We start from the raw sequence: 25,366 nt of genomic DNA on the forward strand, positions 1-25,366 counted from the left end.
CCGTTTTATGGGAGTGTGTGAAAAAACGCTACCGTTTCTGGGAAAAACGCGGGAGTGTCTGAAGAAACGGGGGAGTGTCTGGGCGAACGCTGGGTGTGTTTGTGACGTCAAACCAGGAACGAAACTGACTGAACTGATCGCAGATGCCGAGTAAGTCTGGAGCTACTCAGAAACTGCTAAGAAGTGTCTGTTCGCAATTCTGCTAATCTTTAGTTAGCAATTTTGATAAGCTAAGATTCACTCCCAGTAGGCGGCGGCTTAGCGTGTGCAATGCTGCTAAAAGCAGCTTGCGAGCGAACAACTCGGAATCACCCCCACAATTGGACTCTCCTTGGGGATTTGTGATTTAGAAGAATGTACAGTTCTTTGCTGTGCTTTTGCCAGCTTAAATCTTTTCATTTTTCTAGCGGGAGGATGAGTGCTTTCATCCTCATGTGAAGCTGAACCACTAGCCATGAACCTAGGACAAGCCTCAGCCGTTCCTTGCCACTCCCTCTAGTAAATGTCATATTGGCAAGTTTACAATTCTCATCAGACGCTTTTAATTTTGATTTTTGGGTCATTTTACTGAACTTTTGTCTTTTGGATTTTACATGCTCTCTACTATGACATTGGGCATCGGCCTTGGCAGACGATGTTGATGGCATTTTATCATCTCTGCCATGACTAGTGGCTGCAGCTTCAGCACGAGGTGGAAGTGGATCTTGATCTTTCCCTATTTTACCCTCCACATTTTTGTTCTTCATTTTTTAATGTGTGGAATTATATGCCAGTAATATATATATATAGCAATGGCCTACTGTACCATACTGCTATATATATATTAGTGATGTGCACCGGACATTTTTCGGGTTTTGTGTTTTGGTTTTGAGTTCGGTTCCGCGGCCGTGTTTTGGGTTCGAACGCGTTTTGGCAAAACCTCACCAAATTTTTTTTGTCGGATTCGGGTGTGTTTTGGATTCGGGTGTTTTTTTCAAAAACCCTAAAAACCAGCTTAAATCATTGAATTTGGGGGTGATTTTGATCCCATAGTATTATTAACCTCAATAACCATAATTTCCACTTATTTCCAGTCTATTCTGAACACCTCACACCTCGCAATATTATTTTTAGTCCTAAAATTTGCACCGAGGTCGCTGGATGGCTAAGCTAAGCGACACAAGTGGCTGACACAAACACCTGGCCCATCTAGGAGTGGCACTGCAGTGTCACGTAGGATTGCCCTTCCAAAAACTACTCCCCACACAGCACATGACGCAAAGAAGAAAAAAAAGAGGCGCAATGACGTAGCTGTGTGAGTAAGCTAAGCGACCCTAGTGGCCAACACAAACACCTGGCACATCTAGGAGTGGCACTGCAGTGTCACGCAGGATGGCCCTTCCAAAAACTACTCCCCAAACAGCACATGACGCAAAGAAGAAAAAAAAGAGGCGCAATGAGGTAGCTGTGTGAGTAAGCTAAGCGACCCTAGTGGCCGACACAAACACCTGGCCCATCTAGGAGTGGCACTGCAGTGTCACGCAGGATAGCCCTTCCAAAAACGACTCCCCAAACAGCACATGACGCAAAGAAGAAAAAAAAGAGGCGCAATGAGGTAGCTGTGTGAGTAAGCTAAGCGACCCTAGTGGCCGACACAAACACCTGGCCCATCTAGGAGTGGCACTGCTGTGTCACGCAGGATGGCCCTTCCAAAAACTACTCCGCAAACAGCACATGACGCAAAGAAGAAAAAAAAGAGGCGCAATGAGGTAGCTGTGTGAGTAAGCTAAGCGACCCTAGTGGCCGACACAAACACCTGGCCCATCTAGGAGTGGCACTGCACTGTCACGCAGGATGGCCCTTCCAAAAAAGACTCCCCAAACAGCACATGACGCAAAGAAAAAAAGAGGCGCAATGATTTTACATGCTCTGTACTATGACATTGGGCATCGGCCTTGGCAGACGACGTTGATGGCATTTCATCGTCTCGGCCATGACTAGTGGCAGCAGCTTCAGCACGAGGTGGAAGTGGATCTTGATCTTTCCCTATTTTTTTTCCCTCCACATTTTTGTTCTCCATATTTTGCGCACAACTAAAAGCCACCACAGGTATACAATGTAGATGGATGGATAGTATAGTTTTACTTATACTTATGGACGACGAGTGACGACACAGAGGTAGGTACAGCCCTGGCCTACCGTACTGCTGCTTAGTGCTTATATATATGATATACTGTATAACGGACCTGGTGGACACTGTCAGCAGACTGCTAAACTAGTATGAAGAAAGAAAAAAAAAACACCACAGGTATACAATGTAGATGGATGGATAGTATAGTATTACTTATACTTATGGACGACGAGTGACGACACAGAAGTAGGTACAGCCGTGGCCTACCGTACTGCTGCTTAGTGCTTATATATATGATATACTGTATAACGGACCTGGTGGACAGTGTCAGCAGACTGCTAAACTAGTATGAAGAAAGAAAAAAAAAACACCACAGGTATACAATGTAGATGGATGGATAGTATAGTATTACTTATACTTATGGATGACGAGTGACGACACAGAGGTAGGTACTGCCCTGGCCTACCGTACTGCTGCTTAGTGCTTATATATATGATATACTGTATAACGGACCTGGTGGACACTGTCAGCAGACTGCTAAACAAACTAGTATGAAGAAAGAAAACAAAAAACACCACAGGTATACAATGTAGATGGATGGATAGTATAGTATTACTTATACTTATGGACGACGAGTGCACTGACGACACAGAGGTAGGTACAGCCGTGGCCTACCGTACTGCTGCTTAGTGCTTAATTATATATATAATATACTGTATAACGGACCTGGTGGACACTGTCAGCAGACTGCTAAACAAACTAGCATGAAGAAAGAAAAAAAAAACACCACAGTGTTTTTCAGGCAGACAAACGTATACTGGACTGGTGGTCACTGTCAGCAAAACTGTGCACTGTACTCCTGCTATAACTGCTCCCCAGTCACCACAATTAGGCCGTGTGAGCAGTGCACTCAGCACAGATATATCATGCAGCAGTGCAGCCCACTGAGTGAGCACAGATATGGTGGAGCGTTTTTTTTCAGGCAGAGAAACAACGGATTAAACTCATAACCCTGCACTGTACTCCCTAACAGCTGCTCCCCGTCCCCAATCCTCCCCACAATTAAAACTAAGTCACTCAGTTTTTTTTCTTCTAATACAACGGAGAGGACGCCAGCCACGTCCTCTCCCTATCAATCTTAATGCACGTGTGAAAATGGCGGCGACGCGCGGCTCCTTATATAGAATCCGAGCCTCGCAAGAATCCGACAGCGGGATGATGACGTTCGGGCGCGCTCGGGTTAACCGAGCAAGGCGGGAGGATCCGAGTCGCTCGGACCCGTGTAAAAAAAAGGTGAATTTCGGGCGGGTTCGGATTCCGAGGAACCGAACCCGCTCATCACTAATATATATACTGGTGGTCAGCAAAATTCTGCACTGTCCTCCTACTATATACTGCGCACAACTAAAATGCAGCACAGGAATGGATGGATAGTATACTTGACGACACAGAGGTAGAGCAGTGGATTACTGTACCGTACTGCTATATATATACTGGTGGTCAGCAAAATTCTGCACTGTCCTCCTACTATATACTACAACAGATATGGAGCGTTTTTCCCTCATTGAACGTAGATATTTTCAGCAAACTGAGCACAGATATTTGCAAGCACACTGAGCACAGATATTTGCAGTACACTGAGCACAGATATTTGCAGCACACTGAACATAGAAACTTATGGAACGCAAACACAATTTTCTCGCTATCATCTCCAAAGCACGAGTGAAAATGGCGGCGATGCGCGGCTCCTTATATAGAATATGAATCTCGCGAGAATCCGACAGTGGGATGATGCCGTTCGGGCGCGCTTGGGTTAACCGGGCAAGGCGGGAAGATCTGAGTCTGCCTTGGAACCGTGTAAAATAGGTGAAGTTCGGGGGGGTTCGGATCTCAACGAACTGAACCCGCTCATCACTACTTTTTACACATAACGGTAGACAGCATGCCCTTATTACACATAATGGCAGACAGCGTGCCCTTGTTACACATAACGGCAGACAGCGTGCCCTTGTTACACATAATGGCAGACAGCATGCCCTTGTTACACATAACGGCAGACAGCGTGCCTTTGTTACACATAACGGCAGACAGCGTGCCTTTAGTTTTTACACATTACGGCAGACAGCCCCCCCTCCCCCCCAGCCAAAACACACGCCCCCTGCAAATAATCGATCGTATATTGAGGTGTCATGAAATAAATAACCAACGTTTCAGGGACTATGTGACAAGCTCTAGGACAAATAGGCAGATTTGAGCATAATGAACATCTGTGCACATGTGCATGTTCTGGGTGTACTACTGAACTATACCATAATGCACAGACCTATTTTACCTAGAGATGAGCGCCTGAAATTTTTCGGGTTTTGTGTTTTGGTTTTGGGTTCGGTTCCGCGGCCGTGTTTTGGGTTCGAACGCGTTTTGGCAAAACCTCACCGAATTTTTTTTGTCGGATTCGGGTGTGTTTTGGATTCGGGTGTTTTTTTCAAAAAACACTAAAAAACAGCTTAAATCATAGAATTTGGGGGTCATTTTGATCCCAAAGTATTATTAACCTCAAAAACCATAATTTACACTCATTTTCAGTCTATTCTGAATACCTCACACCTCACAATATTATTTTTAGTCCTAAAATTTGCACCGAGGTCGCTGTGTGAGTAAGATAAGCGACCCTAGTGGCCGACACAAACACCGGGCCCATCTAGGAGTGGCACTGCAGTGTCACGCAGGATGTCCCTTCCAAAAAACCCTCCCCAAACAGCACATGACGCAAAGAAAAAAAGAGGCGCAATGAGGTAGCTGTGTGAGTAAGATTAGCGACCCTAGTGGCCGGCACAAACACCGGGCCCATCTAGGAGTGGCACTGCAGTGTCACGCAGGATGGCCCTTCCAAAAAACCCTCCCCAAACAGCACATGACGCAAAGAAAAAAAGAGGCGCAATGAGGTAGCTGTGTGAGTAAGATTAGCGACCCTAGTGGCCGACACAAACACCGGGCCCATCTAGGAGTGGCACTGCAGTGTCACGCAGGATGTCCCTTCCAAAAAACCCTCCCCAAACAGCACATGACGCAAAGAAAAAAAGAGGCGCAATGAGGTAGCTGACTGTGTGAGTAAGATTAGCGACCCTAGTGGCCGACACAAACACCGGGCCCATCTAGGAGTGGCACTGCAGTGTCACGCAGGATGTCCCTTCCAAAAAACCCTCCCCAATCAGCACATGATGCAAAGAAAAAGAAAAGAAAAAAGAGGTGCAAGATGGAATTGTCCTTGGGCCCTCCCACCCACCCTTATGTTGTATAAACAAAACAGGACATGCACACTTTAACCAACCCATCATTTCAGTGACAGGGTCTGCCACACGACTGTGACTGATATGACGGGTTGGTTTGGACACCCCCCCCAAAAAAGAAGCAATTAATCTCTCCTTGCACAAACTGGCTCTACAGAGGCAAGATGTCCACCTCATCTTCACCCTCCGATATATCACCGTGTACATCCCCCTCCTCACAGATTATCAATTCGTCCCCACTGGAATCCACCATCTCAGCTCCCTGTGTACTTTGTGGAGGCAATTGCTGCTGGTCAATGTCTCCGCGGAGGAATTGATTATAATTCATTTTAATGAACATCATCTTCTCCACATTTTCTGGATGTAACCTCGTACGCCGATTGCTGACAAGGTGAGCGGCGGCACTAAACACTCTTTCGGAGTACACACTTGTGGGAGGGCAACTTAGGTAGAATAAAGCCAGTTTGTGCAAGGGCCTCCAAATTGCCTCTTTTTCCTGCCAGTATAAGTACGGACTGTGTGACGTGCCTACTTGGATGCGGTCACTCATATAATCCTCCACCATTCTATCAATGTTGAGAGAATCATATGCAGTGACAGTAGACGACATGTCCGTAATCGTTGTCAGGTCCTTCAGTCCGGACCAGATGTCAGCATCAGCAGTCGCTCCAGACTGCCCTGCATCACCGCCAGCGGGTGGGCTCGGAATTCTGAGCCTTTTCCTCGCACCCCCAGTTGCGGGAGAATGTGAAGGAGGAGATGTTGACAGGTCGCGTTCCGCTTGACTTGACAATTTTGTCACCAGCAGGTCTTTGCACCCCAGCAGACTTGTGTCTGCCGGAAAGAGAGATCCAAGGTAGGCTTTAAATCTAGGATCGAGCACGGTGGCCAAAATGTAGTGCTCTGATTTCAACAGATTGACCATCCGTGAATCCTTGTTAAGCGAATTAAGGGCTGCATCCACAAGTCCCACATGCCTAGCGGAATCGCTCCCTTTTAGCTCCTTCTTCAATGCCTCCAGCTTCTTCTGCAAAAGCCTGATGAGGGGAATGACCTGACTCAGGCTGGCAGTGTCTGAACTGACTTCACGTGTGGCAAGTTCAAAGGGCATCAGAACCTTGCACAACGTTGAAATCATTCTCCACTGCACTTGAGACAGGTGCATTCCACCTCCTATATCGTGCTCAATTGTATAGGCTTGAATGGCCTTTTGCTGCTCCTCCAACCTCTGAAGCATATAGAGGGTTGAATTCCACCTCGTTACCACTTCTTGCTTCAGATGATGGCAGGGCAGGTTCAGTAGTTTTTGGTGGTGCTCCAGTCTTCTGTACGTGGTGCCTGTACGCCGAAAGTGTCCCGCAATTTTTCTGGCCACCGACAGCATCTCTTGCACGCCCCTGTCGTTTTTTAAAAAATTCTGCACCACCAAATTCAAGGTATGTGCAAAACATGGGACGTGCTGGAATTTGCCCATATTTAATGCACACACAATATTGCTGGCGTTGTCCGATGCCACAAATCCACAGGAGAGTCCAATTGGGGTAAGCCATTCCGCGATGATCTTCCTCAGTTGCCGTAAGAGGTTTTCAGCTGTGTGCGTATTCTGGAAACCGGTGATACAAAGCGTAGCCTGCCTAGGAAAGAGTTGGCGTTTGCGAGATGCTGCTACTGGTGCCGCCGCTGCTGTTCTTGCGGCGGGAGTCCATACATCTACCCAGTGGGCTGTCACAGTCATATAGTCCTGACCCTGCCCTGCTCCACTTGTCCACATGTCCGTGGTTAAGTGGACATTGGGTACAGCTGCATTTTTTAGGACACTGGTGACTCTTTTTCTGAGGTCTGTGTACATTTTCGGTATCGCCTGCCTAGAGAAATGGAACCTAGATGGTATTTGGTACCGGGGACACAGTACCTCCAACAAGTCTCTAGTTGGCTCTGCAGTAATGATGGATACCGGAACCACGTTTCTCACCACCCAGGATGCCAAGGCCTCAGTTATCCGCTTTGCAGTAGGATGACTGCTGTGATATTTCATCTTCCTCGCAAAGGACTGTTGAACAGTCAATTGCTTACTGGAAGTAGTACAAGTGGGCTTACGACTTCCCCTCTGGGATGACCATCGACTCCCAGCGGCAACAACAGCAGCGCCAGCAGCAGTAGGCGTTACACGCAAGGATGCATCGGAGGAATCCCAGGCAGGAGAGGACTCGTCAGAATTGCCAGTGACATGGCCTGCAGGACTATTGGCATTCCTGGGGAAGGAGGAAATTGACACTGAGGGAGTTGGTGGGGTGGTTTGCGTGAGCTTGGTTACAAGAGGAAGGGATTTACTGGTCAGTGGACTGCTTCCGCTGTCACCCAAAGTTTTTGAACTTGTCACTGACTTATTATGAATGCGCTGCAGGTGACGTATAAGGGAGGATGTTCCGAGGTGGTTAACGTCCTTACCCCTACTTATTACAGCTTGACAAAGGGAACACACGGCTTGACACCTGTTGTCCGCATTTCTGGTGAAATACCTCCACACCGAAGAGCTGATTTTTTTGGTATTTTCACCTGGCATGTCAACGGCCATATTCCTCCCACGGACAACAGGTGTCTCCCCGGGTGCCTGACTTAAACAAACCACCTCACCATCAGAATCCTCCTGGTCAATTTCCTCCCCAGCGCCAGCAACACCCATATCCTCCTCATCCTGGTGTACTTCAACACTGACATCTTCAATCTGACTATCAGGAACTGGACTGCGGGTGCTCCTTCCAGCACTTACAGGGGGCGTGCAAATGGTGGAAGGCGCATGCTCTTCACGTCCAGTGTTGGGAAGGTCAGGCATCGCAACCGACACAATTGGACTCTCCTTGTGGATTTGGGATTTCGAAGAATGCACAGTTCTTTGCTGTGCTGCTTTTGCCAGCTTGAGTCTTTTCATTTTTCTAGCGAGAGGCTGAGTGCTTCCATCCTCATGTGAAGCTGAACCACTAGCCATGAACATAGGCCAGGGCCTCAGCCGTTCCTTGCCACTCCGTGTGGTAAATGGCATATTGGCAAGTTTACGCTTCTCCTCCGACAATTTTATTTTAGGTTTTGGAGTCCTTTTTTTACTGATATTTGGTGTTTTGGATTTGACATGCTCTGTACTATGACATTGGGCATCGGCCTTGGCAGACGACGTTGCTGGCATTTCATCGTCTCGGCCATGACTAGTGGCAGCAGCTTCAGCACGAGGTGGAAGTGGATCTTGATCTTTCCCTAATTTTGGAACCTCAACATTTTTGTTCTCCATATTTTAATAGGCACAACTAAAAGGCACCTCAGGTAAACAATGGAGATGGATGGATTGGATACTAGTATACAATTATGGACGGGCTGCCGAGTGCCGACACAGAGGTAGCCACAGCCGTGAACTACCGCACTGTACTGTGTCTGCTGCTAATATATAGACTGGTTGATAAAGAGATAGTATACTCGTAACTAGTATGTATGTATAAAGAAAGAAAAAAAAACCACGGTTAGGTGGTATATACAATTATGGACGGGCTGCCGAGTGCCGACACAGAGGTAGCCACAGCCGTGAACTACCGCACTGTACTGTGTCTGCTGCTAATATATAGACTGGTTGATAAAGAGATAGTATACTCGTAACTAGTATGTATGTATAAAGAAAGAAAAAAAAACCACGGTTAGGTGGTATATACAATTATGGACGGGCTGCCGAGTGCCGACACAGAGGTAGCCACAGCCGTGAACTACCGCACTGTACTGTGTCTGCTGCTAATATAGACTGGTTGATAAAGAGATAGTATACTCGTAACTAGTATGTATGTATAAAGAAAGAAAAAAAAACCACGGTTAGGTGGTATATACAATTATGGACGGGCTGCCGAGTGCCGACACAGAGGTAGCCACAGCCGTGAACTACCGCACTGTACTGTGTCTGTTGCTAATATATAGACTGGTTGATAAAGAGATAGTATACTCGTAACTAGTATGTATGTATAAAGAAAGAAAAAAAAACCACGGTTAGGTGGTATATACAATTATGGACGGGCTGCCGAGTGCCGACACAGAGGTAGCCACAGCCGTGAACTACCGCACTGTACTGTGTCTGCTGCTAATATAGACTGGTTGATAAAGAGATAGTATACTCGTAACTAGTATGTATGTATAAAGAAAGAAAAAAAAACCACGGTTAGGTGGTATATACAATTATGGACGGGCTGCCGAGTGCCGACACAGAGGTAGCCACAGCCGTGAACTACCGCACTGTACTGTGTCTGCTGCTAATATATAGACTGGTTGATAAAGAGATAGTATACTCGTAACTAGTATGTATGTATAAAGAAAGAAAAAAAAACCACGGTTAGGTGGTATATACAATTATGGACGGGCTGCCGAGTGCCGACACAGAGGTAGCCACAGCCGTGAACTACCGCACTGTACTGTGTCTGCTGCTAATATAGACTGGTTGATAAAGAGATAGTATACTCGTAACTAGTATGACTATAAAGAAAGAAAAAAAAAACACGGTTAGGTGGTATATACAATTATGGACGGGCTGCCGAGTGCCGACACAGAGGTAGCCACAGCCGTGAACTACCGCACTGTACTGTGTCTGCTGCTAATATAGACTGGTTGATAAAGAGATAGTATACTACTAATATTATATATACTGGTGGTCAGGTCACTGGTCACTAGTCACACTGGCAGTGGCACTCCTGCAGCAAAAGTGTGCACTGTTTAATTTTAATATAATATTATGTACTCCTGGCTCCTGCTATAACCTATAACTGGCACTGCAGTAGTGCTCCCCAGTCTCCCCCACAATTATAAGCTGTGTGAGCTGAGCAGTCAGACAGATATATAATATATATAGATGATGCAGCACACTGGCCTGAGCCTGAGCAGTGCACACAGATATGGTATGTGACTGACTGAGTCACTGTGTGTATCGCTTTTTTCAGGCAGAGAACGGATATATTAAATAAACTGCACTGTGTGTCTGGTGGTCACTCACTATATAATATATTATGTACTCCTGGCTCCTGCTATAACCTATAACTGGCACTGCAGTAGTGCTCCCCAGTCTCCCCCACAATTATAAGCTGTGTGAGCTGAGCAGTCAGACAGATATATATAATATTATATATAGATAATAGATGATGCAGCACACTGGCCTGAGCCTGAGCAGTGCACACAGATATGGTATGTGACTGAGTCACTGTGTGCTGTGTATCGCTTTTTTCAGGCAGAGAACGGATTATAAAGTAAACTGCACTGTCCTCACTAGTAAACTCTCTCCACTCAGTCTCTACACTTCTACAGTAACAGTACTCCTCCTAGTCAGCTCCAGTAAATCTCTCTCAGTCTCTTATAATCTAAATGGAGAGGACGCCAGCCACGTCCTCTCCCTATCAATCTCAATGCACGTGTGAAAATGGCGGCGACGCGCGGCTCCTTATATAGAATCCGAGTCTCGCGATAGAATCCGAGCCTCGCGAGAATCCGACAGCGTCATGATGACGTTCGGGGCGCGCTCGGGTTAACCGAGCAAGGCGGGAAGATCCGAGTCGCTCGGACCCGTGAAAAAAAACATGAAGTTCTGGCGGGTTCGGATTCAGAGAAACCGAACCCGCTCATCTCTAATTTTACCCCCCCTACACACACACACACACACACACACACACACACACACACTCAAAAGTTAGCAACCACAGTGTTCACTGCTGCTTTGATGGATTAATTCACCTGCTTTTATCGCTCTTATTGGCAGGGATCCTGCCTGGAATGATGACACCCCCCTCCCCACAGATACTCAAATCGCGGGTAAAATGCTGTCAGTGGGCTGAGCCTAATGCAGCGAGTGGGCGGAGCTACGATCGTGACCCGCTATCAGAAAAAAAATCTTTTAAGTTAATCAGGGGGCGGTTTCTGGGTACGCGTGCGCCAGTGAGAGGGACAGCAGCAGCAGCGCCTCAACCTAAAACACAGCGCTGCTGCGGCTCCCTCCTCCACCTCCCTCCTCCTCCTTCCCCTCGTGTCCGCTGCCTGCGCTGCTCTCCTCTCCTGTCTGGGCGGCTGTGTGCTGCGGGCAGCGGTTGCCCGCAGCACACAGCGGCATGTAATGAGTCAGTTTGACTCATTACATGCTTTGGGCCCCTGGACAGTGGCGGGCCCAGTGCAATGCACTGGTTGCACTGGCGGTAGTTCCGCCTCTGCCTCCTTGTTCTCTTGATAAAACAAAATAAATGGACCAAAGGAGTGTTATGTTTATTAGTATAGCAAAAAGGCACACAACTGGACATAATCATGCTGCACTGCAGTTGGAGCTGATGTAACATGTGCAGAGAAATTTAGATTTGGGTGAGTAACATTTTTTCTGTGCAGGATCAATACTAGCTGCTGTTACATGTAGCCCCAAATGTTAGACAACTTTCATTTTTACACTATACTGTAATTTAGATTTCCATTTCAACACCCCCCACCCAAATCTTACTCTGCACATGCTACATCTGCCCTGTCTGCAGTGCAACATGGGTTTGTCCAGTTGCTTGCTTTTTTGCTTTACTTACAAACATTAATTTAACCCTGCGTGTGATAATGAAGAGCTCGTCCTGGTGACCTCTTCTATGCATTTTATCTTTAAATTTGATTACAGCTAACGGTAACTTTCTGCTTCAGAGACAAGAAGTAGCAAGCCTACTGTACCCTGCCATATAGCGACTTCCTGTAAACTCCCCTGCTAATTCACCTGGCAACATTTCAGAAATAAACCCATACTTACCGACATTTCAAATCTCCTCTCCGGGAGATGCCTGGAGAGGAGAAGCAGGTGGGCGGTGATGAGGGTGGGGCTGAGATAATGACATCATTAAACCCCGCCTACTCACCAGGAAAAGTCCACAGTTGGTTAATATTTGCATAGGGGACGGAGCTAAACCGACACGATTAGCATATCATTGCGTTATTAGGCTCCACCCCCTCCGCCAGTCCGCAATTTTGCTATGTCTTTCTCCACAATCTGCCCACTTCACTAGGAAGTGGGCAGAATGCGGGAGGAGTGCCCACTCTTCCGGGGCTGCGGGGGATTACTCGAAAAACCGGGTGTCTCCCGCAGAATCCGGGAGAGTAGGTAAATATGAATAAACCTCAAAACATAACTTCACATAGGGGGTCATTCCGAGTTGGTTGTAGCTGTGCTAAATTTAGCACAGTTACAATCAGGCACTCAGACATGCGGGGGGACGCCCAGCATGGGGCTATCCAACCCCGCATGTCAGTGCCGCCCCCCCCCCCCCTTCCTGCAGAAATGCAAAAGCATCGCACAGCAGTGATGCTTTTGTATCTCAAGAGTTACTTCCGGCCAGCGCAGCTCCTGCCGCTGGCCAGGAGAACCTTTTTGCTGCCCCGCGTCGCAGCAGCTGCGCGTGACGTCACGCAGGGGCTGTGGCCCCCCCCAACGGTCCGGCCATGCGTGCGCTGGCCGGGCCGCGCCTCCTAAATGGCGGCTTAATGCGGCCATCCAGTACCCTCCCGCCCAGCGACCGCCTTTGCTTCAGAGGCAATTGCTAGGCAATGACGGCTGCCATGAGCCGGCGCACTGCAACACCGGCACATGCGTAGTTCCGACCCGAGCGCTGCACTGCGATAAACTGCAGCGAGTGATCGGGTCGGAATGACCCCCTTAATGCACAACACCTTATATACACCCATCACTTACAATACATGATAATAATAACCATACACATCTAAATATCACAGAAATTACACATATGCAAAATTGCAAATGCAATTTATACAAATAAGCAGCATTACATCAAATGGATCTCCTGATTAAAGAATGGCCCACTTAATGTTACTGTGTATCCCTTTCACAACTACAAAAAAAACGAGACTCTTGTCATAATGTGTAAGCCCTCCTTTTGTTCAGATTACAGCATCAAAACAGAGTTGCCTACCCTCCCTCATTCTGCAGGAGACTCCCTGAAATAGTATCAATCTGCCTCACTCCCTGAATAGTCCAGCAATCTCCCTGATTGCACCTTGGCATTCATTCCGAGTTGATCGCTCGCAAGCTGCTTTTAGCAGCATTGCACACGCTAGGCCGCTGCCTACTGGGAGTGAATCTTAGCTTATCAAAATTGCGAATGAACGATTCTCAAAAATGCGATTAGACACTTCTTAGCAGTTTCTGAGTAGCTCCAGACTTACTCGGCATCTGCGATCAGTTCAGTCCGTTTAGTTCCTGGTTTGATGTCACAAACACACTCAGCGTTCGCCCAGACACTCCTCCGTTTCTCCAGCCACTCCCGCATTTTTCCCAGAAACGGTAGCGTTTTTTCGCACACACCCTTAAAACGGCCAGTTTCCGCCCAGAAGCAACCACTTCCTGTCAATCACATTACGATCACCAGAACGATGAAAAAAACGTGAGTAAAATACCTAACTGCATAGCAAATTTACTTAGCGCAGTCGCACTGCGGATATTGCGCATGCGCAGTAAGCGGAAAATCGCTGCGATGCGAAGAAAAATACAGAGCGAACAACTCGTAATGACCCCCCTTATCCCTATTATACAGCTGTTACATTCTTGGGGTAAAAAAAGAAATCAGAGATATATAGTACATTCAAATAGGCTCATCAGTGCCATTTCCCTGCATTGGTTATAAGGCACAATGATCCCTATGGCTACATGCATATTAAATAAGGTTTCTCGTGGCCACTTACAGTATATGGAAGCTCTTGTAAAACACAATGGGGGTAATTCCAAGTTGATCGCAACAGGATTTTTGTTAGCAGTTGGGCAAAACCATGGCCCTCATTCCGAGTTGTTCGCTCGCTAGCTGCTTTTAGCAGCATTGTACACGCTAAGCCACCGCCCTCTGGGAGTGTATCTTAACTTAGCAGAATAGCGAACGAAAGATTAGCAGGATTGCGAATAGAAATTTCTTAGCAGTTTCTGAGTAGCTCGAGACTTACTCCTACACTGTTCAGTCAGTTTCGTTCCTGATTTGACGTCACAAACACACCCAGCGTTCGCCCAGCCACTCCCCGGTTTCTCCAGACACTCCCGCGTTTTTCCCTGACACGCCTGCGTTTTTCCGCACACTCCCATAAAACGGCCAGTTTCCGCCCAGAAACACCCACTTCCTGTCAATCACACTACGATCAGCAGAACGATGGAAAAACCTTGTTAGGCCGTGAGTAAAATACCAAACTTTTGTGCAAATTTACTTGGCGTAGGCGCACTGCGAACATTGCGCGTGCGCAGTTTGCGACTAATCGCTCCGTAGCGGAAAAAATAACAAGCGAACAACTCGGAATGACCCCCTATGTGCACTGCAGGGGAGGAAGATTTAACATGTGCAGAGAGAGTTAGATTTGGGTGGGGTGTGTTCAAACTGAAATCTAAATTGCAGTATAAAAATAAAGCAGCCAGTATTTACCCTGCACAGAAACAAAATAACCCACCCAAATCTAACTTTCTCTGCAAATGTTATATCTGCCCCCCCCCCCCCCCTGCAGTGCACATGGTTTTGCCCAACTGCTAAAAAATGTCCTGCTGCAATCAACTTGGAATTACCCCCAACACACGAACAATTCCTTGAAAATATCAGTGTCTTTTCATAAACATGTAGATCTTACTGACTTTCGGGCTCATTTACATGTGGATGTAAGTCGTTTTCATAACAGGCCTCTCCGATGTAGCAGTACACGTCCGCGCTTATAGGTGTGACGTTCACAATCTCCCTGAAATTGTTTTTTCAAAGCAGGCAAGTATGCATCAACACGATAGTCCGTGGACTCCACAAGATCTCTGAAATACTGTGTAGATATTGTACAGCATACCTGCCAAATAATGGTCTGCAATTCCCTAATATTTGCCTGTGGTGGAACGATGCCATTGATTGCACATTGGGAGTTGATTGCAGATGTGCTAAATTTAGCACATCTATGAGCAGTTACTCTGACGTGCGGGGTGACACTCAGCACAGGGTTAGTCTGCCCCGCATGTCAGGCCCTACCTCTTCCCTCCCGCCTAGGTACTAAACATCCTAGTGATATTTGGTGGACCCCTTTCTTTGAAAGTAAAGCATTCGTAACCTAGAACCAGAAATAATGACACGGAGACTTGAATTTTGGCAGAAAATTGCTAGCTATTTATTTGTCCCTATCCATTAGGAAACCTGTAATAAAGAAATTAATTTAATATGCCGCTCCAGCCGGCATATGGTGGCGGCCCAAAAGAACGGCTCAATTAACCTAAATTAACCTTAAATAACCAACCCTATAAATTTACTAAAACTTATCATAAACCGGTAATAGGTGACAACTCAACCCCCACAGTGACTACCCACCGCTCCTGGGTGCCCTGCCGCTGCCTTCCCGGACGGGTGGTCAAGCGGCCATAAGTCGATGGAGGTGAGTGCACCTAAACCACAACAAACTGTAAAACACTACAGTTTTCTCTACAATACAAAACTGCCGTTCTTTTCCGCCAATAAATAGCCAACGATAAACCAGCCAACAACTTAACGCCAAAGCACCACGTGCCAGAATCTCTTAGTACCAGGGCGGGAGGGCGGGAAAGCAAATCCACCAAGAGAACTAAGATGGCCTCACCTTCCCTATATATATCAAACCCTCCCCCTAAAAGGCTGTACTTTCCTAACAGCTAGGTCCACCACTCCCAAGATGTTTAACTCTTTCCTTTCCTATGCAGTCAATTCTCTCTCCTAAACATCCTAATGATATTTGGTGGACCCCTTTCTTTGAAAGTAAAGCATTCGTAACCTAGAACCAGAAATAATGACACGGAGACTTGAATTTTGGCAGAAAATTGCTAGCTATTTATTTGTCCCTATCCATTAGGAAACCTGTAATAAAGAAATTAATTTAATATGCCGCTCCAGCCGGCATATGGTGGCGGCCCAAAAGAACGGCTCAATTAACCTAAATTAACCTTAAATAACCAACCCTATAAATTTACTAAAACTTATCATAAACCGGTAATAGGTGACAACTCAACCCCCACAGTGACTACCCACCGCTCCTGGGTGCCCTGCCGCTGCCTTCCCGGATGGGTGGTCAAGCGGCCATAAGTCGATGGAGGTGAGTGCACCTAAACCACAACAAACTGTAAAACACTACAGTTTTCCCTACAATACAAAACTGCCGTTCTTTTCCGCCAACAGCGAAAGACTCATCCCCAAAGTCTTTCGCACCGCCACCATAAACCTACCCTAACTCCTGCAAAGCGAAACCTAGATCCTCCAGAAAAAACATCATCCCCTCATTGGATAGATGTACTCCATCACGCCGGAAAAGGTGGCTGTCTCTGAACCGAATCCTCGGGTGGCGAACCACCCTCCCTCCGTGGGACAGCACCCACTTTGCCACCGCCCCGTTCACCTTTTTCCGGGCCTCGTCAATCTGGCGCCCATCCGCCACACCCCTCCAACACAATCTTGGCACCATCATTGAAAAAACCAACACACAATTGGTCCATGTTGCGGCCACACTTGCCAGATCATGTATCATGGCCCACCGCAGATCCAAGGATGTCCTCTTCCCCAGGTCGTTGCCACCTAGATGGACAACCAGGACCCTAGGGACTCCATGCTTGCTGGCCTGACTCACTAACCTACTCCTCAGCTCACCCCACATCATTCCTCGCCAGCCAAGCCATCTGACACCCTGTGCTCCAAGCAATGCCTGAGCCCCTTCCGAGGCCACAAACCTGGCCGCCCAGTAAATGTAAGAGTGGCCAACCACCCAAATAGCCAAATTGTCGTCAAACCATCCTGAAGGGGAAAAGAGGGGTAAAATTGATTACTAAGAGGCTTATTAATTGTTTACACTGAAGGATCTGCCAAAAAGAAAAACTTTAGATCTCGCTATTGCAGCAGTCACGGCCTAGCCGAACTGCACCATGCTTCGTTGCCAATTTAAAGCGCAATTAAAGACACAAAGGGGAAAGATCAAATAAAACAAACAAAATAAAACTGGGAGGGGGGGGGGGGTATAAAATGGGAAACACATGTAATAACTCAGCTGGAGGTGAAAGCGTAAAGACCTGCTGAGGGACTCTGATTAGACCAGATTAGCCGAATTGTAGATTAGAATTCAGTCCGTCAAGTCAGGCAAAAAATCGCAAAATAACTCCAGACCCCCGCTGCCGACTCATGTCAGCAACGGCGAGTAGCTAATCCCTGAGTAGGATAAAAAGGGGGAAACACTAACAAACGCACAACACCATAAAATCACAGAACTGGAACAACATAATACATTGCAAATAAAACAAAGCACTCGGTGCAAACCGACTTCTCACGCGACGGGGCGAATGTATCGTCTATAACTTGATGACTTCCATCGCCCCACCGCCTGGATTTCAGTTCTGGAAAAACCCGCCGCAGCAGCCGACGTCGCCGCGCCTATTCGAAAGGAATGGGTACCGAAAGCAGCGGGTGGGAGGCCCAAGCCCGCCAAACAACGACCCAGCATCCAACGGAACTGGTATTTCGTGACTGGCAGCCCGTCATAATGCAATAGCCATGACCCCTCCTTAACGGGTCGCACCACCACATATTGCATTGCCAGACCCACTGGGCAAACGCTCTCCTCTAGCGCTGGAACCATAGTGACCCAGCGCCCTCTCCCCACTTGATCCGTCTTAGAGCGCCGCAATCTGCACAGCAAGGACCTCTCACCCACTACAACGTCTCCGATTAGCATACGCGAATCTGCTCTCTTGGAAGGCGCTACCAGCTCGGAAACCCGAAAGGCCCCGTGGTAAGCCATTGAGAACGCCAAACTGAACAAAAGCGTCTCAAACCTGGACGACGCGACTCGCCCCACCGCCGCGATGACGGCCGGCAACAAGGCCGCATCGATGGGCCGCCTCCTATCTGGTGGCGTCGGCGCAACTCGCGCCCACCCTTTCATTGCCTTCCGCAGAACCTCGCTTTTTGTTACATCAGGGACGCCTCGCAGCTTGCAGAAAAATGAGACGCCAGCCAAGTACCGTGATACCACCGCTCGGGACCTACCGGAAACGTAAAGCTGCCAAATAAAAGAAAGCATCAGCCGATGCTTGCTCTTACCTTGATGCTGACGACCTTGGACAAACTCCTCCCACTCGCTCCAAGCTTGTCCGTAAGCCTTGAGCGTGGCTGGCGCGACTGACCGCAACGCTAGACCCTCCAGTCCGGCCCGATCACCTGCCAAACATAACCGGGACAGTGAAAACCTTGCTCCTCGGCCTCGGGTGCCAAAACCCAAAATCTCTCCCACTGTCCACGCGACAACGCGTCTGCAATTCCGTTCTCCAAACCGGGCACGTGTTGTGCCCGGAACCATAGGTTCCTACGCAAGCACGTCAAAAGCAATTGCCCGAGCACCCGCAGAACCACTAGCGATTTCGCCCTCTGGTTATTAATCGCATGCACCATGCCCAGATTATCGCATCTAAACAATATGCTGCGGTTAGCCAACCGATCGCCCCAGACCTCCAACGCTACCATAATGGGAAAAAGCTCCAGCAGCACCAGATCTTTTGTAAGACCCTCGCTATGCCAGTTTGCCGGCCAGGATGCCGCACACCACGATCCCTCCAAAAAACAACCGAATCCAAAGGCACCTGCAGCATCAGTAAACAGCTGCAACCGCTCGCTGTCTACGGCTGGCGCCTGCCATATGCTCACTCTGTTGAAATCCTCCAGGAACGAAGCCCAGACGGCCAAATCCCTTTTTAATTCAGAGGACAATCGCACGAAATGATGAGGCCTGGCACACCCCGCCGTCGCCCTTTCGAGCTTCCGGCAGAAAACCCTGCCCATCGGTATTACCCGACAAGCAAAGTTCAGCATGCCCAGCAAGGACTGCGCCTGCCGCAGCGTAACTTTACGCGAGCCGTTGAACCGGCAAATGGTTTCTCGGAGCTTCGACACTTTGTCCCGGGGCAGGCGACACTCTCCCGCCACAGTGTCAATTTCAATCCCCAAAAATGATAGGCAGGAGTCCGGACCCTCCGTTTTGTCCCTGGCTACAGGAACGCCGAAGTGGTAAAAAAGAGCCCGGGTGCCAAACAGCAAGTCGCCGCACCTTGTGTCATTAGCCAGACCCGCACACAGGAAATCATCGAGGTAATGGGCAACCCCGTGACCGCCTGACGCAGACTCCACGCACCAATGAAGAAACGTGCTAAAGCGCTCGAAAAATGAGCATGAAACGGAACATCCCATCGGCAGACATTTGTCGATGAAATACTCCGCCCCAATCCGGAAACCCATAAAACGGAATGAGTCCGGATGCAATGGCAATAACCTAAAAGCTGACTCAACATCAATCTTAGCCATAAGGGCCCCGGTCCCGTAGCTGCGGACCATCTCTAGCGCCTCGTCAAATGACTGATACACCACCGAGCAATGAGCCGGTGGTATTGCGTCGTTGACCGATGCCCCCGGCGGGTGAGAAAGATGCTGGATGAGCCGAAAAGCGCCTGGAGTCTTCTTCGGTACCACCCCGACCGGGGAGATGACCAAGTCATCCACCGGGGGTGACCTAAACGGCCCCTCCGTCCTGCCAAACCTGAACTCCTTATCCACTTTCTCCCGCAGCACAGTCGGCAAAGCTCGGGCAGACTGGAGGTTCCTCTGCGCGCGCACGGACACTTCGCTCGCAACAGGCAAGCGAAAACCAAACTTAAAACCGTCTAACAAAAAATTTGCATCCCTTTTATTTGGATACAGATCCAACCACTTGCCCATCGTTTCCAGCTTAACTGGCGTTGGGGCTCTGCCGAGCGGTCCCGCTCGCGGCCTGCTTAGGGTACGCTTGTTTTCCCCGATTTCCCTGTCGACCACCTTTGAAACAAGAGGAGGCTGGGTGGGCTCCTCCACACTGCTGGCAGGAGTGACGAACACGACACTGCTTGCCAAAGGAACATGCTCCGCTGTTAAAAGCGAAGCATTTCCCTCGTGGGGCAGACCGCCCGCCCGCGTGAATGGCTAATCCGCCTGTCCTGGCAAATCCCCCGCCCGCGCCCGCCCCCTGGGCTGATGAACCTGCGCGACGCCCACCTGCTCCCTGTTTCTGGGGTTCTTCCTCCTGCTGTGATGCCCGGGTCACTTTGAGCCAGACCTCCACGTCCTTGAACCCAAAATCCATGACCCGTAGCCCGTCCTGTTTCTCCCGAAACTCTTGGTCATACCGGCGCCATTCCGAGCCCGAGGATGTGCGCTACATGTCGTGCACGAGATGCAGGTACCGGATAATATTCATGTGCTCTTCCGGCCTATCCTCCAAATAGCATGCCGCAAAGACCCAGAAACCGGCCAGCCAATTATCAAAAGACCGGAAAACCTCTGTCCCCATGCCCTTCTTAGCGGCCGCCGCTTTGTAATCCTTCTTCATGGCCTTAGTCAAAACGAATAAGTCCACGAAGTCACCCCTACGTATCTTCTTGCGGCAGCTGTCTCGCAGCCCCCGCATAACTGCGGTGTACTCGCAGCGCACTACCCCAGGCAGGTCGCGCCACTTTTTTGCCCTACGCTCCTCCTCACTAACTCGCTTGCGCCGCTTACGCCTCTTCTGCTGTTTTGCTGCCCGCTTGGCAAATTTTGCCGCCTTCTTCCTTGCCCTAGAAGTACAGTCTACGTCGGACGCTTGCGACGACAAAGAAGAGGAAGAGGAGGAAGACGAAGAGCTATGCGAACTCGAGCTCATGGGGGAAATTGATATAGACTGTACCAACTCACCGGATGCCATCGACCTCTCCGACCTGGAATCCTCATCCTCCTCAGCCCAATCATCGTCCTCCACGAAATCTGCCAAATCCCCTTCTTCACGGCCCTCTGTGGAAGACAAAGCAGAAGAGGGCACGGCCCATGCTTGCGGCGCACGCCGGGCCCCCCGTGTGGAATGCGCAGTGAGCGCGCGCCCCTGCTGTTCCCTGTCCGCACCTAGCTCCAGCTCCGCAGCGGCGGCCCCCAGCTCTCGGCAGGCTCGTGCCACCCGCTGCGCCGCTGAGGCCCTCCGCTTGCCAGACCCCCTGCCTCTCGCAGACTGGCTGAAATCCGCCAGCGCCCTAGGGGAAGCCACTGCAGCTAACGGCCCCAAAGCCTCTACTACCGTAGCCAGAGCCGACGCTAGGGCCCCGGGAGGATCCCGCGTGCCGCGACCCCCGTCAACGGCGCCCGAAGGACCACCGGTCCTTGGTTGGGCGCGAGCCCGCGCCCGCTGACCGGCCGATGTGACCCGGGGACCCGGCCCCTCCTGCTCCGACGTGAAGGCAAGTGCCCCCCGGCCGGACCATTTGCTCTCCACTTCTGATCCTTCGACCTCCTTCCCCAACGAAGCAGAAGAATCCCCCGTTCCTGTGGAGGACCCGCTGTCGTGCGCAGCGGCCCGTGCCGCGGCCCTGCGGCCGCTGACCCATTCCCTGTCTCCCCTCCACCCGCGGGACCCGCTGCGTCCCGCCTCTGTAGGGCTGGTGTGTGGAGTCAAAGAGACCCGCGGTGCACCCGCGCGTGTTCCCCCGCGCGTCGCACAACCTCCGGTGTGCGCACGCGCATGCTGCTTCCGGTCACCCCTTGCAGTTCCTGCCGTGGCCCTATCCCCTGGCTCCAACTCTCTGCGCCCAGCGCTGCCTACCAGAGGCACACGCTGCACCCCCCTAGCATGCCCCCTCCCCCTGCCGGACTCCGGCATCCGGGGAGTCAAAAGGGGTGTTCGGTGCATTGGCGGCGGCGCTGCGCGCACACGTGCGCGGCCGGCCCCGCCCGGAGCGAGCGTGGGCGCGCGCGCACCCCGTGCGCGCGTCCCACCTCTTCCCGCCATTGGGCTCCCGGACTGCGTCTCCTCCTCGGCCGCCGCGCGAGGCTCCTGCACAGGCCCCGCGCGGCGACCGCCAGCTCCCCTTCCCGTCCTCTCCCCTCGCCCGGCACTAACATTCGGCCGTGGCCAGGGAGGAGGGCTAGGACCTGAAACCGCCGAGCGCCCCCCGCGGCGCGCACGCGCGCGCCTGCGGGCGCCCGACACGATCCCGGACTCGGCGGCTCCCGGAGGGGACGGCCGCCGCCCGTCAATCCTCGGGCGGCCTGCAGGGACCCCTGGTCCCCCACGCCGCCCTCGCCCGGCCGGTGTGACCGACTCGGCTCCCGGCGGCGAGCCCGACCGGGCCCTGCTTATGATGCCCGCGTCCGTGTTTGCTGAGGCCCCGAGGGACGGAGCCCCGTCCCCCATGCTGCCCACTGCATCCTCAGGGCCCGCTCGACCGTCTGACCCACGGTACCGAGCCGGGGCCCGTAGAACGCGCTGGGGGCAGGCAGCCATAGCAGCAGGTAATAAGAAGGTGGAGAGGAGGAGTATTACAAGAAGGTGGGGGTAACTTTGTTATCCTGTTTGCACAGTGAATGAAAAACAAAATTGTCTGCAATGCAGCACTCACCTAAAAGCAAATCCACCAAGAGAACTAAGATGGCCTCACCTTCCCTATATATATCAAACCCTCCCCCTAAAAGGCTGTACTTTCCTAACAGCTAGGTCCACCCCTCCCAAGATGTTTAACTCTTTCCTTTCCTATGCAGTCAATTCTCTCTCCAAAAGCATTGCACGGCGGTGATGTTTTTGTACCTGATGAGTAGCTGCCTGCCAACGCAGCTCCTGCCCGCAGCGCACAGCCGCCCGGAGAGAGGACAGGAGCAGCGGTACAGGGAAAGGAGGAGGAGGGAGGTGGAGGAGGGAGCCGCAGCAGCGCTTTGTTACTGGTGGAGGCGCTGCTGCTGCTGCCCCTCTGCTTCACTTTAGGCTGTCTTCCGAGAACAGCCTATAGTGAAGCAGAGGGACTGCCTGCCGCAATGTGTAAAAAGGGGGAATCTGCCTGCCGCACTGTGCAAAAAGGGGGAATCTGCTTGCCACTATGTGTAAAAATGGGGTACTGCCTGCCGCTATGTGTAAAAACGGGGAATCTGCCTGCCGCAATGTGTAAAAATGTGGAATCTGCCTGCCGCAATGAGTAAAAAAGGGGAATCTGCATGCCACAATGTGTAAAAATGGGGGACTGCCTGCCGCTATGTGTAGAAATGGGGAATCTGCCTGCCGCTATGTGTAAAAAGGGGGAATCTGCCTGCCGTGATGTGAAAAAAGGGGGACGCTGTCTGCCGTAGTGTGTAACAAGGGCACGCTGTCTGCCGCAATGTGTAAAAAGTATACGCTGTCTGCCGTTATGTGTAAAAAGTGTACGCTGTCTGCCGTAATGTGTAAAAAGGGGACGCTGTCTGCCATAATGTGTAAAAAGGGGACGCTGTCTGCAGTAATGTGTAACAAGGGCATGCTGTCTGCCGTAATGTGTAAACAGGGGATGCTGTCTGCCGTTATGTGTAAAAAGTGTACGCTGTCTGCCGTAATGTATAAAAAGGGGACGCTGTCTGCCATAATGTGTAAAAAGGGGACGCTGTCTGCCGTTATGTGTAAAAAGTATACGCTGTCTGCCGCTATGTTTAACAAGGGGACGCTGTCTGCCGTTATGTGTAAAAAGGGGACGCTGTCTGCCGTAATGTGTAAAAAGGGGACGCTGTCTGCCGTAATGTGTAACAAGGGCATGCTGTCTGCCGTAATGTGTAAAAAGGGGACGCTGTCTGCCGTAATGTGTAACAAGGGCATGCTGTCTGCCGTAATGTGTAAACAGGGGACGCTGTCTGCCGTTATGTGTAAAAAGTGTACTCTGTCTGCCGTAATGTATAAAAAGGGGACGCTGTCTGCCATAATGTGTAAAAAGGGGACGCTGTCTGCCGTTATGTGTAAAAAGTGTACGCTGTCTGCCGCTATGTTTAACAAGGGGACGCTGTCTGCCGTTATGTGTAAAAAGTGTCCGCTGCTGCTGCTGCCCCTCTGCTTCACTTTAGGCTGTCTTCCGAGAACAGCCTATAGTGAAGCAGAGGGACTGCCTGCCGCAATGTGTAAAAAGGGGGAATCTGCCTGCCGCAATGTGCAAAAAGGGGGAATCTGCTTGCCACAATGTGTAAAAATGGGGTACTGCCTGCCGCTATGTGTAAAAACGGGGAATCTGCCTGCCGCAATGTGTAAAAATGTGGAATCTGCCTGCCGCAATGAGTAAAAAAGGGGAATCTGCATGCCACAATGTGTAAAAATGGGGGACTGCCTGCCGCTATGTGTAGAAATGGGGAATCTGCCTGCCGCTATGTGTAAAAAGGGGGAATCTGCCTGCCGTGATGTGAAAAAAGGGGGACGCTGTCTGCCGTAGTGTGTAACAAGGGCACGCTGTCTGCCGCAATGTGTAAAAAGTATACGCTGTCTGCCGTTATGTGTAAAAAGTGTACGCTGTCTGCCGTAATGTGTAAAAAGGGGACGCTGTCTGCCATAATGTGTAAAAAGGGGACGCTGTCTGCAGTAATGTGTAACAAGGGCATGCTGTCTGCCGTAATGTGTAAACAGGGGACGCTGTCTGCCGTTATGTGTAAAAAGTGTACGCTGTCTGCCGTAATGTATAAAAAGGGGACGCTGTCTGCCATAATGTGTAAAAAGGGGACGCTGTCTGCCGTTATGTGTAAAAAGTATACGCTGTCTGCCGCTATGTTTAACAAGGGGACGCTGTCTGCCGTTATGTGTAAAAAGGGGACGCTGTCTGCCGTAATGTGTAAAAAGGGGACGCTGTCTGCCGTAATGTGTAACAAGGGCATGCTGTCTGCCGTAATGTGTAAAAAGGGGACGCTGTCTGCCGTAATGTGTAACAAGGGCATGCTGTCTGCCGTAATGTGTAAACAGGGGACGCTGTCTGCCGTTATGTGTAAAAAGTGTACTCTGTCTGCTGTAATGTATAAAAAGGGGACGCTGTCTGCCATAATGTGTAAAAAGGGGACGCTGTCTGCCGTTATGTGTAAAAAGTGTACGCTGTCTGCCGCTATGTTTAACAAGGGGACGCTGTCTGCCGTTATGTGTAAAAAGTGTACGC

At 50.1% G+C, this 25,366-nt stretch overlaps 1 pseudogene; it reads left to right on the forward strand.

Annotated features, from left to right (window-relative positions):
• The window catches only part of LOC134949313 (cytochrome P450 2A4-like), a 202,270-nt pseudogene that overhangs the window by 125,855 nt on the left and 51,049 nt on the right, over window positions 1-25,366 (forward strand).

This window comes from Pseudophryne corroboree, chromosome 8 (assembly GCF_028390025.1).
Source record: "Pseudophryne corroboree isolate aPseCor3 chromosome 8, aPseCor3.hap2, whole genome shotgun sequence".
NCBI lineage: Eukaryota > Metazoa > Chordata > Amphibia > Anura > Myobatrachidae > Pseudophryne > Pseudophryne corroboree.